Source organism: Rhamphochromis longiceps, linkage group LG3 (genome assembly GCF_057381845.1).
Source record: "Rhamphochromis longiceps isolate RC_006_pf linkage group LG3, R_longiceps_female_GT1.1, whole genome shotgun sequence".
NCBI lineage: Eukaryota > Metazoa > Chordata > Actinopteri > Cichliformes > Cichlidae > Rhamphochromis > Rhamphochromis longiceps.
Genome location: NC_140559.1, coordinates 23644044 through 23656113, shown reverse-complemented (window position 1 = coordinate 23656113; position 12070 = coordinate 23644044). Strand labels below are relative to the sequence as shown.

Here is a 12070-nt window from a genome sequence, read left to right as displayed (position 1 = left end):
TACTTCTCTCTCCCTGTGCATTTTTTTGCTGATTTTTTCATTTAACAAGTATATTTGAGGGACCCTCAGCATGTTCAGCATTTTTTCAGCTGTCCATTTTGCTTTTCCAATTTTTCTGTTTAACTTATTACTATTGTGCTAAATAATACTATTTCTGCTATTTTATAAGATTTGTGCCTAATATAGTATTTCTGCTAAATTATAGTATTTCTGCTTTTTATAGTATTTGTGCTAAAACATAGTATTTCTACTAAATGTAGTATTTATGCTTAATCATACTATTTCTGCTTTTTATGGGATTTGTGCCTAATATAGTATTTATGCTTTTTATAGGATTTTTGCTCAAACATAATATTTCTACTAAATGTAGTGTTTATGCTTAATCATCCTATTTCTGCTTTTTATAGGATTTGTGCTTAATATAGTATTTCTGCTAAATTATAGTATTTCTGCTTTTTATAGTATTTGTGCTAAAACATAGTATTTCTACTAAATGTAGTATTTATGCTTAATCATAGTATTTCTATATATTTCTGCCAGGTCCCCAGGCAGCCAATCCTCTGTGAGGACTGAGACATTCAAATTTTCAAATCAGGGCCTGCACAGTTTCCCAGCCAATCAAATAAGTGTCCTGAGGCATTCAAATTTGCATATTGGGGCCTTCGTGGCTTCTAAGCCAGCCAATAATATCTGAGGGCTGAGGAATTCAAATCCACAAATCAGGGCCTGCACGGCTTCCCAGCCAGCCAATCACATATGTGGTCTCAGGCATTCAAATTTGCATATTGGGGAATTCGTGGCTTCTAAGTCAACAAGTCATCCATGTCATATATCTCTAAAAATTCATATTTTAATATTAAATTGTCAACACTTGAAGATTCCCCCATCTCTTCTGAACAAAACGGTGTAAGAATGACCGTTCTAGCCCCTACGGTTAGGAAATTACGGTCATTTGTTTGAGAGGAGTCGTCACTATGAGAAATAGACTGCAATAATCCTGTGTCTCTCTGTGCTGCTGCGTGTGTAAACAGATGCACCTGTTTTGGTGGGGAAAAGTGCACAGCCTCTCTGATTGGTGGATTCAAATTCACCAGCTCCCAGGCTGACCTAGAAACTTACTTCTCTCTCCCTGTGTGTGTGTGTATGTGTGTGTGTGTGTGTGTGTGTGTGTGTGTGTGTGTGTTTGTGTGTGTGTGTGACAGAGAGGGAGAGAGAGAGAGAGAAAGCCTTTTAATGGGATGATCTCATTCTAAGATTCAAATTCAATATATTTAGACTGGTTGACTGAATTGGATCTTGTGTGTGGGTCTCTCTGTGCATGTGTGTTTCCTCATGTGTACATATTTGTAATTGTGTGGCAGTCATAAATTTTTTTGCTGATTTTTGTCATTTAACAAGTATATTTGAGGGAACCTCAGCATGTTCAGCATTTTTTCAGCTGTCCATTTTGCTTTTCCAATTTTTCTGTTTAACTTATTACTATTGTGCTAAATCACACTATTTCTGCTATTTTATAAGATTTGTGCTTAATATACTATTTCTGCTTTTATAGGATTTGTGCTTAATATAGTATTTCTGCTTTTTATAAGATTTGTGCTTAATATAGTATTTCTGCTAAATGTAGTATTTATGCTTAATCATACTATTTCTGCTTTTCATAGGATTTGTGCTTAATATAGTATTTCTGCTAAATTTAGTATTTCTGATTAATTATAGTCTTTCTACTAAATCATAGTACAGTATTTCTGCTTTTTATGGGATTTGTGCTAAAACAAAGTATTTCTACTAAATGTAGTATTTATGCTTAATCATACCATTTCTGCTTTTTATAGGATTTGTGCTTAATATAGTATTTATGCTAAATTATAGTATTTCTGCTTTTTATAGTATTTGTGCTAAAACATAGTATTTCTACTAAATGTAGTATTTATGCTTAATCATAGTATTTCTATATATTTCTATATATTTCTGCCAGGTCCCCAGGCAGCCAATCCTCTGTGAGGACTGAGACATTCAAATTTTCAAATCAGGGCCTGCACGGTTTCCCAGCCAATCATATATGTGTCCTGAGGCATTCAAATTTGCATATTGGGGCCTTCATGGCTTCTAAGCCAGCCAATCATATCTGAGGGCTGAGGAATTCAAATCCACAAATCAGGGCCTGCACAGCTTCCCAGCCAGCCAATCATGTATGTGGGCTCCAGGTATTCAAATTTGCATATTGGGGAATTCGTGGCTTCTAAGTCAACAAGTCATCCATGTCATATATCTCTAAAAATTCATATTTTAATATTAAATTGTCAACACTTGAAGATTCCCCCATCTCTTCTGAACAAAACGGTGTAAGAATGACCGTTCTAGCCCCTACGGTTAGGAAATTACGGTCATTTGTTTGAGGGGAGTCGTCACTATGAGAAATAGACTGCAAAAATCCTGTGTCTCTCTGTGCTGCTGCGTGTGTAAACAGATGCACCTGTTTTGGTGGGGAAAAGTGCACAGCCTCTCTGATTGGTGGATTCAAATTCACCAGCTCCCAGGCTGACCTAGAAACTTACTTCTCTCTCCCTGTGTGTGTGTGTGTGTGTGTGTGTGTGTGTGTGTGTGTGTGTGTGTGTGTGTGTGTGTGTGTGTGAGAGAGAGAGAGAGAGAGAGAGAGAGAGAGAGAGAGAGAGAGAGAGAGAGAGAGAGAGGCTTTTAATGGGATGATCTCATTCTAAGATTCAAATTCAATATATTTAGACTGGTTGACTGAATTGGATCTTGTGTGTGTGTCTCTCTGTGCATGTGTGCTTCCTTATGTGTACATATTTCTGATTGTGTGGCTGTTATATATATTTTTTTGCTGATTTTTTTCATTTAACAAGTATATTTAAGTGACCCTCAGCATGTTCAGCATTTTTTCAGCTGTCCATTTTGCTTTTCCAATTTTTCTGTTTAACGTATTACTATTCTGCTAATTCATACTATGTCTGCTATTTTATAAGATTTGTGCTTAATATACTATTTCTGCTTCTTATAGGATTTGTGCTTAATATACTATTTCTGCTTTTTATAGGATTTGTGCTTAATCATACTATTTCTGCTAAATGTAGTATTTATGCTTAATCATACTATTTCTATATATTTCTGCCAGGCAGCCAATCCTCTGTGAGGACTCAGACTCATATCACATATCAGGGCCTGCACGGCTTCCCAGCCAGCCAATCATGTCTGAGGTCTTTTGTTTCCTCTCTCGTCATATCTCAGCGACGGATGTACATAGAGTAATGAAAATCGCAGTCAAAGTACACCAAAGTCCGCTGATTCACCCAGTACAAGGATTATGCTTCTAGTCCACCTAGTGTTTGAGTTACACAACGTTTTGTAACTCCAAAAAACTGCGTTTTTCGCCTCTCACCTCGATCTAATTCTGACTGCTCATCACCCTGTTTTTCCAAGTGGCTGCTCTTTTTCCCAGTGGCGCAGTTGGTAATGACACGGGTCTGCAAGCCAAAGGTCGCCGGTTCGATTCCACCTTGGTCAACATTTTTTTTCCCTACAAATTAATACACTGTCACAGACCAGTAATTCATATTCATCATTTATTACAATTCTGCAAACTTTTGTGATTTTACGAGCTTTTCTAATATGGACCTCACATTCTTGTTAACACTCCATGGCACAAATACTCTTCCCTTTAGGCTCTGTGTATGTGTGTGTGTGTATCAATATTTCTCCCATTTTAAAGTATTACTCCTCCATAATTGTATTTCTGTTAAATCAAAGTACTTTTACTACATCTCAGTACTTCTCCTGTATCATAGTATTTCTGCCAAATGATAGTATTTCTGTCAAATTATAGTATTTGTGCTAAAACATAGTATTAATTTAAAATTACAATATTCATAGTTCATCACAGTGTCTCTGGTAAATCACAGTATTTCTGCTATGTTGTACTATTTTTCTAAATCATAGTGTTTCTGTAATGTTTAAGTATTTTTGGCTAAATATATTCTTTCTGTTATCTTATACTATATCTCCTAAGTTCTTGTATTTTTGAGAAGTTATCATGTTTCTGGTAAGTTACAATATTTCTGCAAAGTTCTGCTATGCTATTGTATTTCTGCCAAGTATTATGTTTCCTCTAAGATATTGCAGTTCTGCTAAGTTATTCCATTTTAGCAAAGTTCTTTTGCTTCTGCAAAGTTTTTACAATTTCTGCAACTTTTCAGCTTTTTCAGCTACTTTTTGCATGCAGCTTCAGCTTTAAGCATCCACACTGCATTTTCGCAGGAAATGCAAATTTTTCTAGTTCTTTATACTTTATTATTCCAGTTGCTTCCGTACACTTTTTGGCACTTAACTACTTCCACAATTTTCAGCCGATTTTCACCGTTCAAATTTTAAACTATTCTGCTATTTCTGCTAATGATCGCTATGATTTTTGCTATTTTTTGCTATTATACTTTTTAAAATATTCCACTTTTTTCCTTTAATTTGTCCCATTGAAATGAATGGGAAACTTCCAAAATTCTGCTAAATTTTGCTTGTTTTTGAAACTTAACTACTTCCTCATACTTTCACCTAGAACAACCATTCAAACTTTAAAATGTTCACAAATTATTGGGCTATTCAGGTATGATTCAGCTTTTTCAAATCTTTTACCATTTTACTTTTATGCCTCTTAAAGTTTTCAGTTGCACAATTGTGATTTTTCACAAAATACATGCGTTGTTATGGTTGCTATGCTCTTGGCTTCCAGTGTGTCACTGAAGGTTTTGCAATTTTCACTTCATGTCCGAACAACTTCTTGCTACTTGCTCAATTTTCACTCAACTTCCACAAATTATACATCAAAACGTAGGTATTTTTGCTGGCTTTCAGAAAATGTCACTATCATTGTTGTGGGATTTATAGAATTTTGGCAAATCTCCTCAGACCAACACAAGGTCAGAAAACTCTCCATACAAAGTCAATGGAGAGTTTGTTCAAAATCATCGCTGGATTTCTGTAATGAGAGGCATATTCGAATCGTCATATCTCCTTAACGAAGCAAAGTTAAGACATGAGGCTTGTCCTGGTATATCTTCAGACACTCCTGACGCTCACAATTCAAGAATTGTTTTCTCACCTATTACCATTTGGCCATGAATTATGTTTGTTTGAGGGTAGGAAATTTGTCCCTCGCTCAGATTTCTTCAGATTTCAAACTCTGGAAATGAACCACTTTTTTCTCTCGTCATAACTTTTTGTTGGATTTCCACAGAGACCTGAAAATTTCCATGATTGTTCACCAAAGCCTGCTGTCTCTTACGGTGAAAGAATGATATCGATACTCCAAATAGATTTCGAGTTACAAAGCGTTGTTTGAGGGCAAGTCAAGGCAGTTTTTGCTTCGCTCTACTCAGTTATGGTGAATTACAAGTCAAATATCTTTAATAATTCATATTTTAATGATAAATTGTTAACACTTGAAGATTCCCCCATCTCTTCTGAACAAAACGGTGTAAGAATGACCGCTCTAGCCCCTACGGTTAGGAAATTATGGTCATTTGTTTGAGGGGAGTCCTCACTATGAGAAATAGGCTGCAATAATCCTGTGCCTCTCTGTGCTGCGTGTGTAAAAAGATGCACCTGTTTTGGCGGGAAAATGTAAACGGCCACTCTGATTGGTGGATTTAAATTCGGCAGCTCTCTCCCTCTGTGTGTGTGTGTGTGTGTGTGTGTGTGTGTGTGTGTGTGTGTGTGTGTGTGTGTGTGTGTGTGTGTGTGTGTGTGTTTAGTGGGAGAGAGAGGACCCTGCCCTTATTTGGCAGCATGTCATTGTAGGATTTAAATTGAATATAGTTAGACTGGTTGACTGGATTAGAGCCTGTGTTTGTGTGTCCCTCTGTGCATTTCTGTTTCAATATGCCTCCATATTTGTAATTTTGTAAGTTATTACTATTCTGCTAAATCATAGTATTTCTGGTACTTTTCGGTACTTGTGCTAAATACAGTATTTCTGCTAAATCATACTATTTCTGCTTTTCATAAGATTTGTGCCTAATATAGTATTTCTGCTAAATTATAGTATTTATTCTTTTTATAGGATTTGTGCCTAACATAGTATTTCTGCTAAATTATAGTATTTCTGCTTTTTATACTATTTGTGCCTAATATAGTATTTCTGCTTTTTATAGGATTTGTGCCTAATATAGTATTTCTGCTTTTTATAGGATTTGTACCTAATATAGTATTTCTGCTTTTTATAGTATTTGTGTTAAAACATAGTATTTCTACTAAATGTAGTATTTATGCTTAATCATAGTATTTCTATATATTTCTGCCAGGTCCCCAGGCAGCCAATCCTCTGTGAGGACTGAGACATTCAAATTTTCAAATCAGGGCCTGCACGGTTTCCCAGCCAATCATATATGTGTCCTGAGGCATTCAAATTTGCATATTGGGGCCTTCATGGCTTCTAAGCCAGCCAATCATATCTGAGGGCTGAGGAATTCAAATCCACAAATCAGGGCCTGCACAGCTTCCCAGCCAGCCAATCATGTATGTGGGCTCCAGGTATTCAAATTTGCATATTGGGGAATTCGTGGCTTCTAAGTCAACAAGTCATCCATGTCATATATCTCTAAAAATTCATATTTTAATGATAAATTGTCAACACTTGAAGATTCCCCCATCTCTTCTGAACAAAACGGTGTAAGAATGACCCTTCTAGCCCCTACGGTTAGGAAATTATGGTCATTTGTTTGAGGGGAGTCCTCACTATGAGAAATAGGCTGCAAAAATCCTGTGCCTCTCTCTGTGCTGCGTGTGTAAACAGATGCACCTGTTTTGGCGGGAAAGAGTGCACAGGCTCTCTGATTGGTGGATTCAAATTCAGCTGCTCCCAGGCTGACCTAGAAACTTACTTCTCTCTCCCTGTGTGTGTGTGTGTGTGTGTGTGTGTGTGTGTGTGTGTGTGTGTGTGTGTGTGACAGAGAGAGAGAGAAAGAGAGAGAGAGAGAAAGCCTTTTAATGGGATGATCTCATTCTAAGATTCAAATTCAATATATTTAGACTGGGTGACTGAATTGGATCTTGTGTGTGTGTCTCTCTGTGCATGTGTGTTTCCTTATGTGTACATATTTGTGATTGTGTGGCTGTTATAGATTTTTTTGCTGATTTTTTTTCATTTAACAAGTATATTTGAGGGACCCTCAGCATGTTCAGCATTTTTTCAGCTGTCCATTTTGCTTTTCCAATTTTTCTGTTTAACTTATTACTATTGTGCTAAATCATACTATTTCTGCTTTTAATAGGATTTGTGCTTAATATACTAGTTCTGCTTTTTATAGGATTTGTGCTTAATATAGTATTTCTGCTAAATGTAGTATTTATGCTTAATCATACTATTTCTATATATTTCTGCCAGGCAGCCAATCCTCTGTTAGGACTCAGACACATATCACATATCAGGGCCTGCACGGCCTTCCAGCCAGCCAATCATATCTGAGGTTTTCCGTTTCCTCTCTCGTCATATCTCAGCGACGGATGTACATAGAGCAATGAAAATCGCAGTCAAAGTACACCAAAGTCCGCTGATTCACCCAGTACAAGAATTATGCTTCTAGTCCACCTAGTTTTTGAGTTACACAACGTTTTGTAACTCCAAAAAACGGCGTTTGTCGCCTCTCACCGCGATCTAATTCTGACTACTCATCACCCTGTTTTTCCAAAGCGGCTGCTCTCTTTCCCAGTGGCGCAGTTGGTAATGACACGGGTCTGCAAGCCAAAGATCGTGGGTTCGATTCCACCTTGGTCAACATGTTTTTTTCCCTACAAATTAATACACTGTCACAGACCAGTAATTCATATTCATCATTTATTACAATTCTGCAAACTTTTATGATTTTACCAGCTTTTCTAATATGGACCTCACATTCTTGTTAACACTCCATGGCACAAATACTCTTCCCTTTAGGCTATTTCTCCCATTTTAAAGTATTACTCCTCCATAATTGTAATTCTGTTAAATCAAAGTACTTTTACTACATCTTAGTACTTCTGCTCAATCATAGTATTTCTGCTAAATGATAGTATTACTGCTACTTTTTGGTACATGTGCTAAATACTGTATTTCTGCTAAATCATACTATTTCTACTATATTATATTTTTCTTTCTAAATATAGCATTTCTGCTATATAATTATATTTCTGCTATGTTATAATATTTGTGCTAAACCAGAGTATTTGTGCTGAAACATAGTATTTCTGCCAAATGATAGTATTTCTGTCAAATTATAGTATTTGTGCTAAAACATAGTATTAATTTAAAATTACAATATTCATAGTTCATCACAGTGTCTCCTGTATATCACAGTATTTCTGCTATGTTGTATTATTTTTCTAAATCATAGTGTTTCTGTAATGTTTAAGTATTTTTGGCTAAATATATTCTTTCTGTTATCTTATACTATTTCTCCTAAATTCTTGTATTTTTGAGAAGTTATGTTTCTGGTAAGTTACAATATTTCTGCTAAGTTCTGCTATGCTATTGTATTTCTGCCAAGTATTATGTTTCCTCTAAGATATTGCAGTTCTGCTAAATTATTACATCTTAGCAATGTTCCTTTGCTTCTGCAAAGTTTTTACAATTTCTGCAACTTTTCAGCTTTTTCAACTACTTTTTGCAGACAGCTTCAGCTTTAAGCATCCACACTGCATTTTCGCAGGAAATGCAAATTTTTCTAGTTATTATTATTAAGTGTGCCTATGCGAAGGCACACTTATTACTATTGCTCGGATTTATTATTATTATTATTCTTTTTCCGCCTGAAATTTTGGACCTTAACTCGCCCCACAGTTTTGAGACAAGGTTCACATATGATATATCATTGTGTGCGGCTGGAGCTGGAATGAGTTGCTATGACTTTTGGTGTTTATTACTTCTATAGTTTTTTAAATATGAATATTTTAATGCAAGTTTTTTCCCATTGAAATGAATGGAGAACAAGAAAACTTCATTTGTGGTGTGCTGGCTCACTCTAGTGGTATGTCGGGAGTAATGCGAGGCGGCCGCTGTGTCCCTGTGGTTGGCCTACTTGTCAGATATCGACAAATCCTACACTACAGACCAGTTGACAGCGTGCAATAACCCAGCCGATTCATTCGTCTTTACACTACCTCACAATCGACTCAACGGTGAGTTATTTGTTTGTTTTGTTTTCTCACAATTAATGTAAAGCCAAGGTATATATCAACGGCGCGCACAGCGGAAGTATGGCGTCCCGCTTGCCCTTCACAATAAGAGCATTATAGCGGATTATAATGGGGGACGCTTTTATTTTGTATAACTACCGGAAGTAGTTCCTGTGTACTGACGCTAGCTGGGTAGCTAGCGCCGCGTCGCTTAAAAAGCAGCCGGGCTTGTCTTAAACTTAAGAGGCTGACACTCGCTAAACCACCCGATCGCTCGCCAAGCGACTGTTTCACACTGGACTTATTTTTCGTTTATATGGGCCGATGATGCTGGTCGATGAGGAAAAACTAACTGAGTTGTTTGGTGGTGGCTAACGCGGAGCTAGCTAGCCACCGGTATGTGTCTCTTTCCCCTCATATGTGGGGAAAGAAACATGTGAGGCGGCCGCCGATCGACCGGTTTTCAGGTGAGAATGTAGGTGTGTAAACGTCAAATATCTGCTCGTTTTGTCAAAACATCCCATATTAGCAACAGATTTCTCACGATGTTGCTGCTAGCCGGCTAGCTAGTTTGGCCGGCCGGCTAGCTAGCTCGGCTAGCTAGCGCCGCTTCGCTCAAAAGCACCCAGGCTTGGCTTTCAGTGAGGCGTCTCTAACTCCTTTCACCCCCGATCGCTCCGCAAACAGTCTTTGTCTTAGCTGGACTTATTTTTCGTTTATATGGGCCGATGATGCTGGTCGATGTGGAAAAAATAACTGAGTTGTTCATATACCGGTGGCTAGCTAGCTCCGCGTTAGCCACCGGTATATGTCTCTTCCCCTCGTATGCGGGGAAAGAAACACCGATCGACCGGTGGTGGCTAACGCGGAGCTCAATCGTGGATATGGGAAACCCAATGCAGGAGAAGCAGGCGGCTGGTGAACTGAATTTCAGGTAAGACGTTATTAACTGCACTCTATTTGGGTCAGATATAAACCGAGTTTAGGTGTAGTTTATTTTCGTTGTGCTGACAGTTACAATAACTGTACTGCGTGCTAGCTAGCACGACGGAGTTTCTATACAGTTGTGCGCGCTAAGTTACTGATGTTGAACTTTATGACAGCCTCCCCTATTTTCAGGCGAGAATGTAGGGGTGTAAACTTCAAATATCTGCTCGTTTTATCAAGAAGTCCCATATTTTATCAAGAAGTCCCATATCTCTCACGATGTTACTGCTAGCGCCGCATGGCAGCTAGCTGGCTAGGGCGGCTTGGCTGACACCTAGGCCGGGCTGACTGATACCCAGGCCGGCTCACGCTCACGTTTCACCGCCGCATGGCAGCTAGCTGGCTAGCGCGGCTTGGCTGCCACCCAGGTCGGGCTGGCTGACACCCAGGCCCGCTCACGCTGTCGTGTCACCCCTAGTCTTTCGTGATGACTCTTGGTTGGCTGCTGGACTTATTTTTCATTTATATGGGCTGGTGATTCAGTATGAGTGTCCGGTGAACTGAATGTCAGGTAAGACGTTATGTATATGTAAGGTAGTGACTGGAATAAGTCACAAGGTGTCGCTGTTGAGCTGCATATGTTGTAAATTTTAGTATTTTTGACCATTTGTCCTCTGCAGGACACCGTAGTTCAGATTTCTCGTTCGCGTGGGCGCCATCTTGGTTCAGTGTTTACTGTGATGTGCAAAGGTAAGCACTGTCAGTGGCGAACTGCATCGGTTTTGTTTAAAAATAAGTGTTCCACTGTGTAAAATAGCGGTTTGTCATTTAAGCCGAGCATATATTTTGTTTATTGAGAGGTTCATGTATTGTCTGATGAGAGTATGAGACAAAGATATACTTTTCTTTCTTACTCTCATATAAAATATTTAGCTTTTATTAAATAGTTATCTGAATCTTACAACCAAAGTTTGTATAATAATACACAAGATTGGCTGTAGACCATTGTTAATCATTCAGAACACTGTGTAAAAATAACAAAAAACAAAAAGTGAATGAAAAGTGCATAAATATTTATTTTACGTGTTTGATGTGTGTGGCAGGGCGTGGTCTGCAGTGCCGCTGCAGGGGAGGTGGACCCACCTCAGCGGCATCTGCAATCACGCCTCTCAGGTGTAAAGTCTGTGCTTTCTCTGCTTTTTTTTTTTTTTTTTTTTTTTTTTTTTGTGTATGTGTCGGGCTGTGAGATGAAAAGCTACAGCCGGCTGTGTGGGTACAGCAACTATGTGTGAAAAGTGGTCCATAACGTAATGCTTCAAAGTGTGTTCATGCAAACATTGTCGGGTCTGCTTATGAACCTCTGCGCACAGCGTCTACAAATTGGGGCTGTACGAAGTCACCTCATCTTTACACAAAACTGTAAGCTGTCATCTGTGAGGCGCGAGCGGTGTTTGGTTTTACCATAGTTCATGGTGGAGAATGGCTGCTCTGCTGAGTTTTGCTCTCTGTAGCTGTTTGAATGGAAAACTATATTGATTAGCGGCGGCATAGGCACACTTAAAATTTCTTCAGAAATTTTCGCTTTCTAGTTATTGTGTGGATGCTTTAAGCATCCACACTATTGAGTTCCTGTTTCTCTTTATTCTTTATTATTATTATTTTTTTTATTATTATTATTCTAGTTGCCACTTTTTCTGCTTTCTTTGGCACTTAACTACTTCCACAATTTTTATGCTATTTTCACCGTTCAAATTTTATACTATTCTGCTATTTCTGCTAAACATCGCTATGATTTTTGCTATTTTTTGCTATAATACTTTTTAAAATATTCCACTTTTTTCCTTTAATTTGTCCCATTGAAATGAATGGAAAACTTCCAAAATTCTGCTAAATTTTGCTTGTTTTTGAAACTTAACTACTTCCTCATACTTTCGCCTAGAACAACCATTCAAATTTTAAAATGTTCACAAATTATTGGGCTATT

At 37.9% G+C, this 12070-nt stretch overlaps 1 protein-coding gene across 1 annotated transcript in view; it reads right to left on the bottom strand.

Annotated features, from left to right (window-relative positions):
* The window catches only part of LOC146673524 (uncharacterized), a 272508-nt gene that overhangs the window by 198875 nt on the left and 61563 nt on the right, over positions 1 to 12070 (bottom strand). The gene's annotated exons all lie outside the window — the stretch shown is intronic.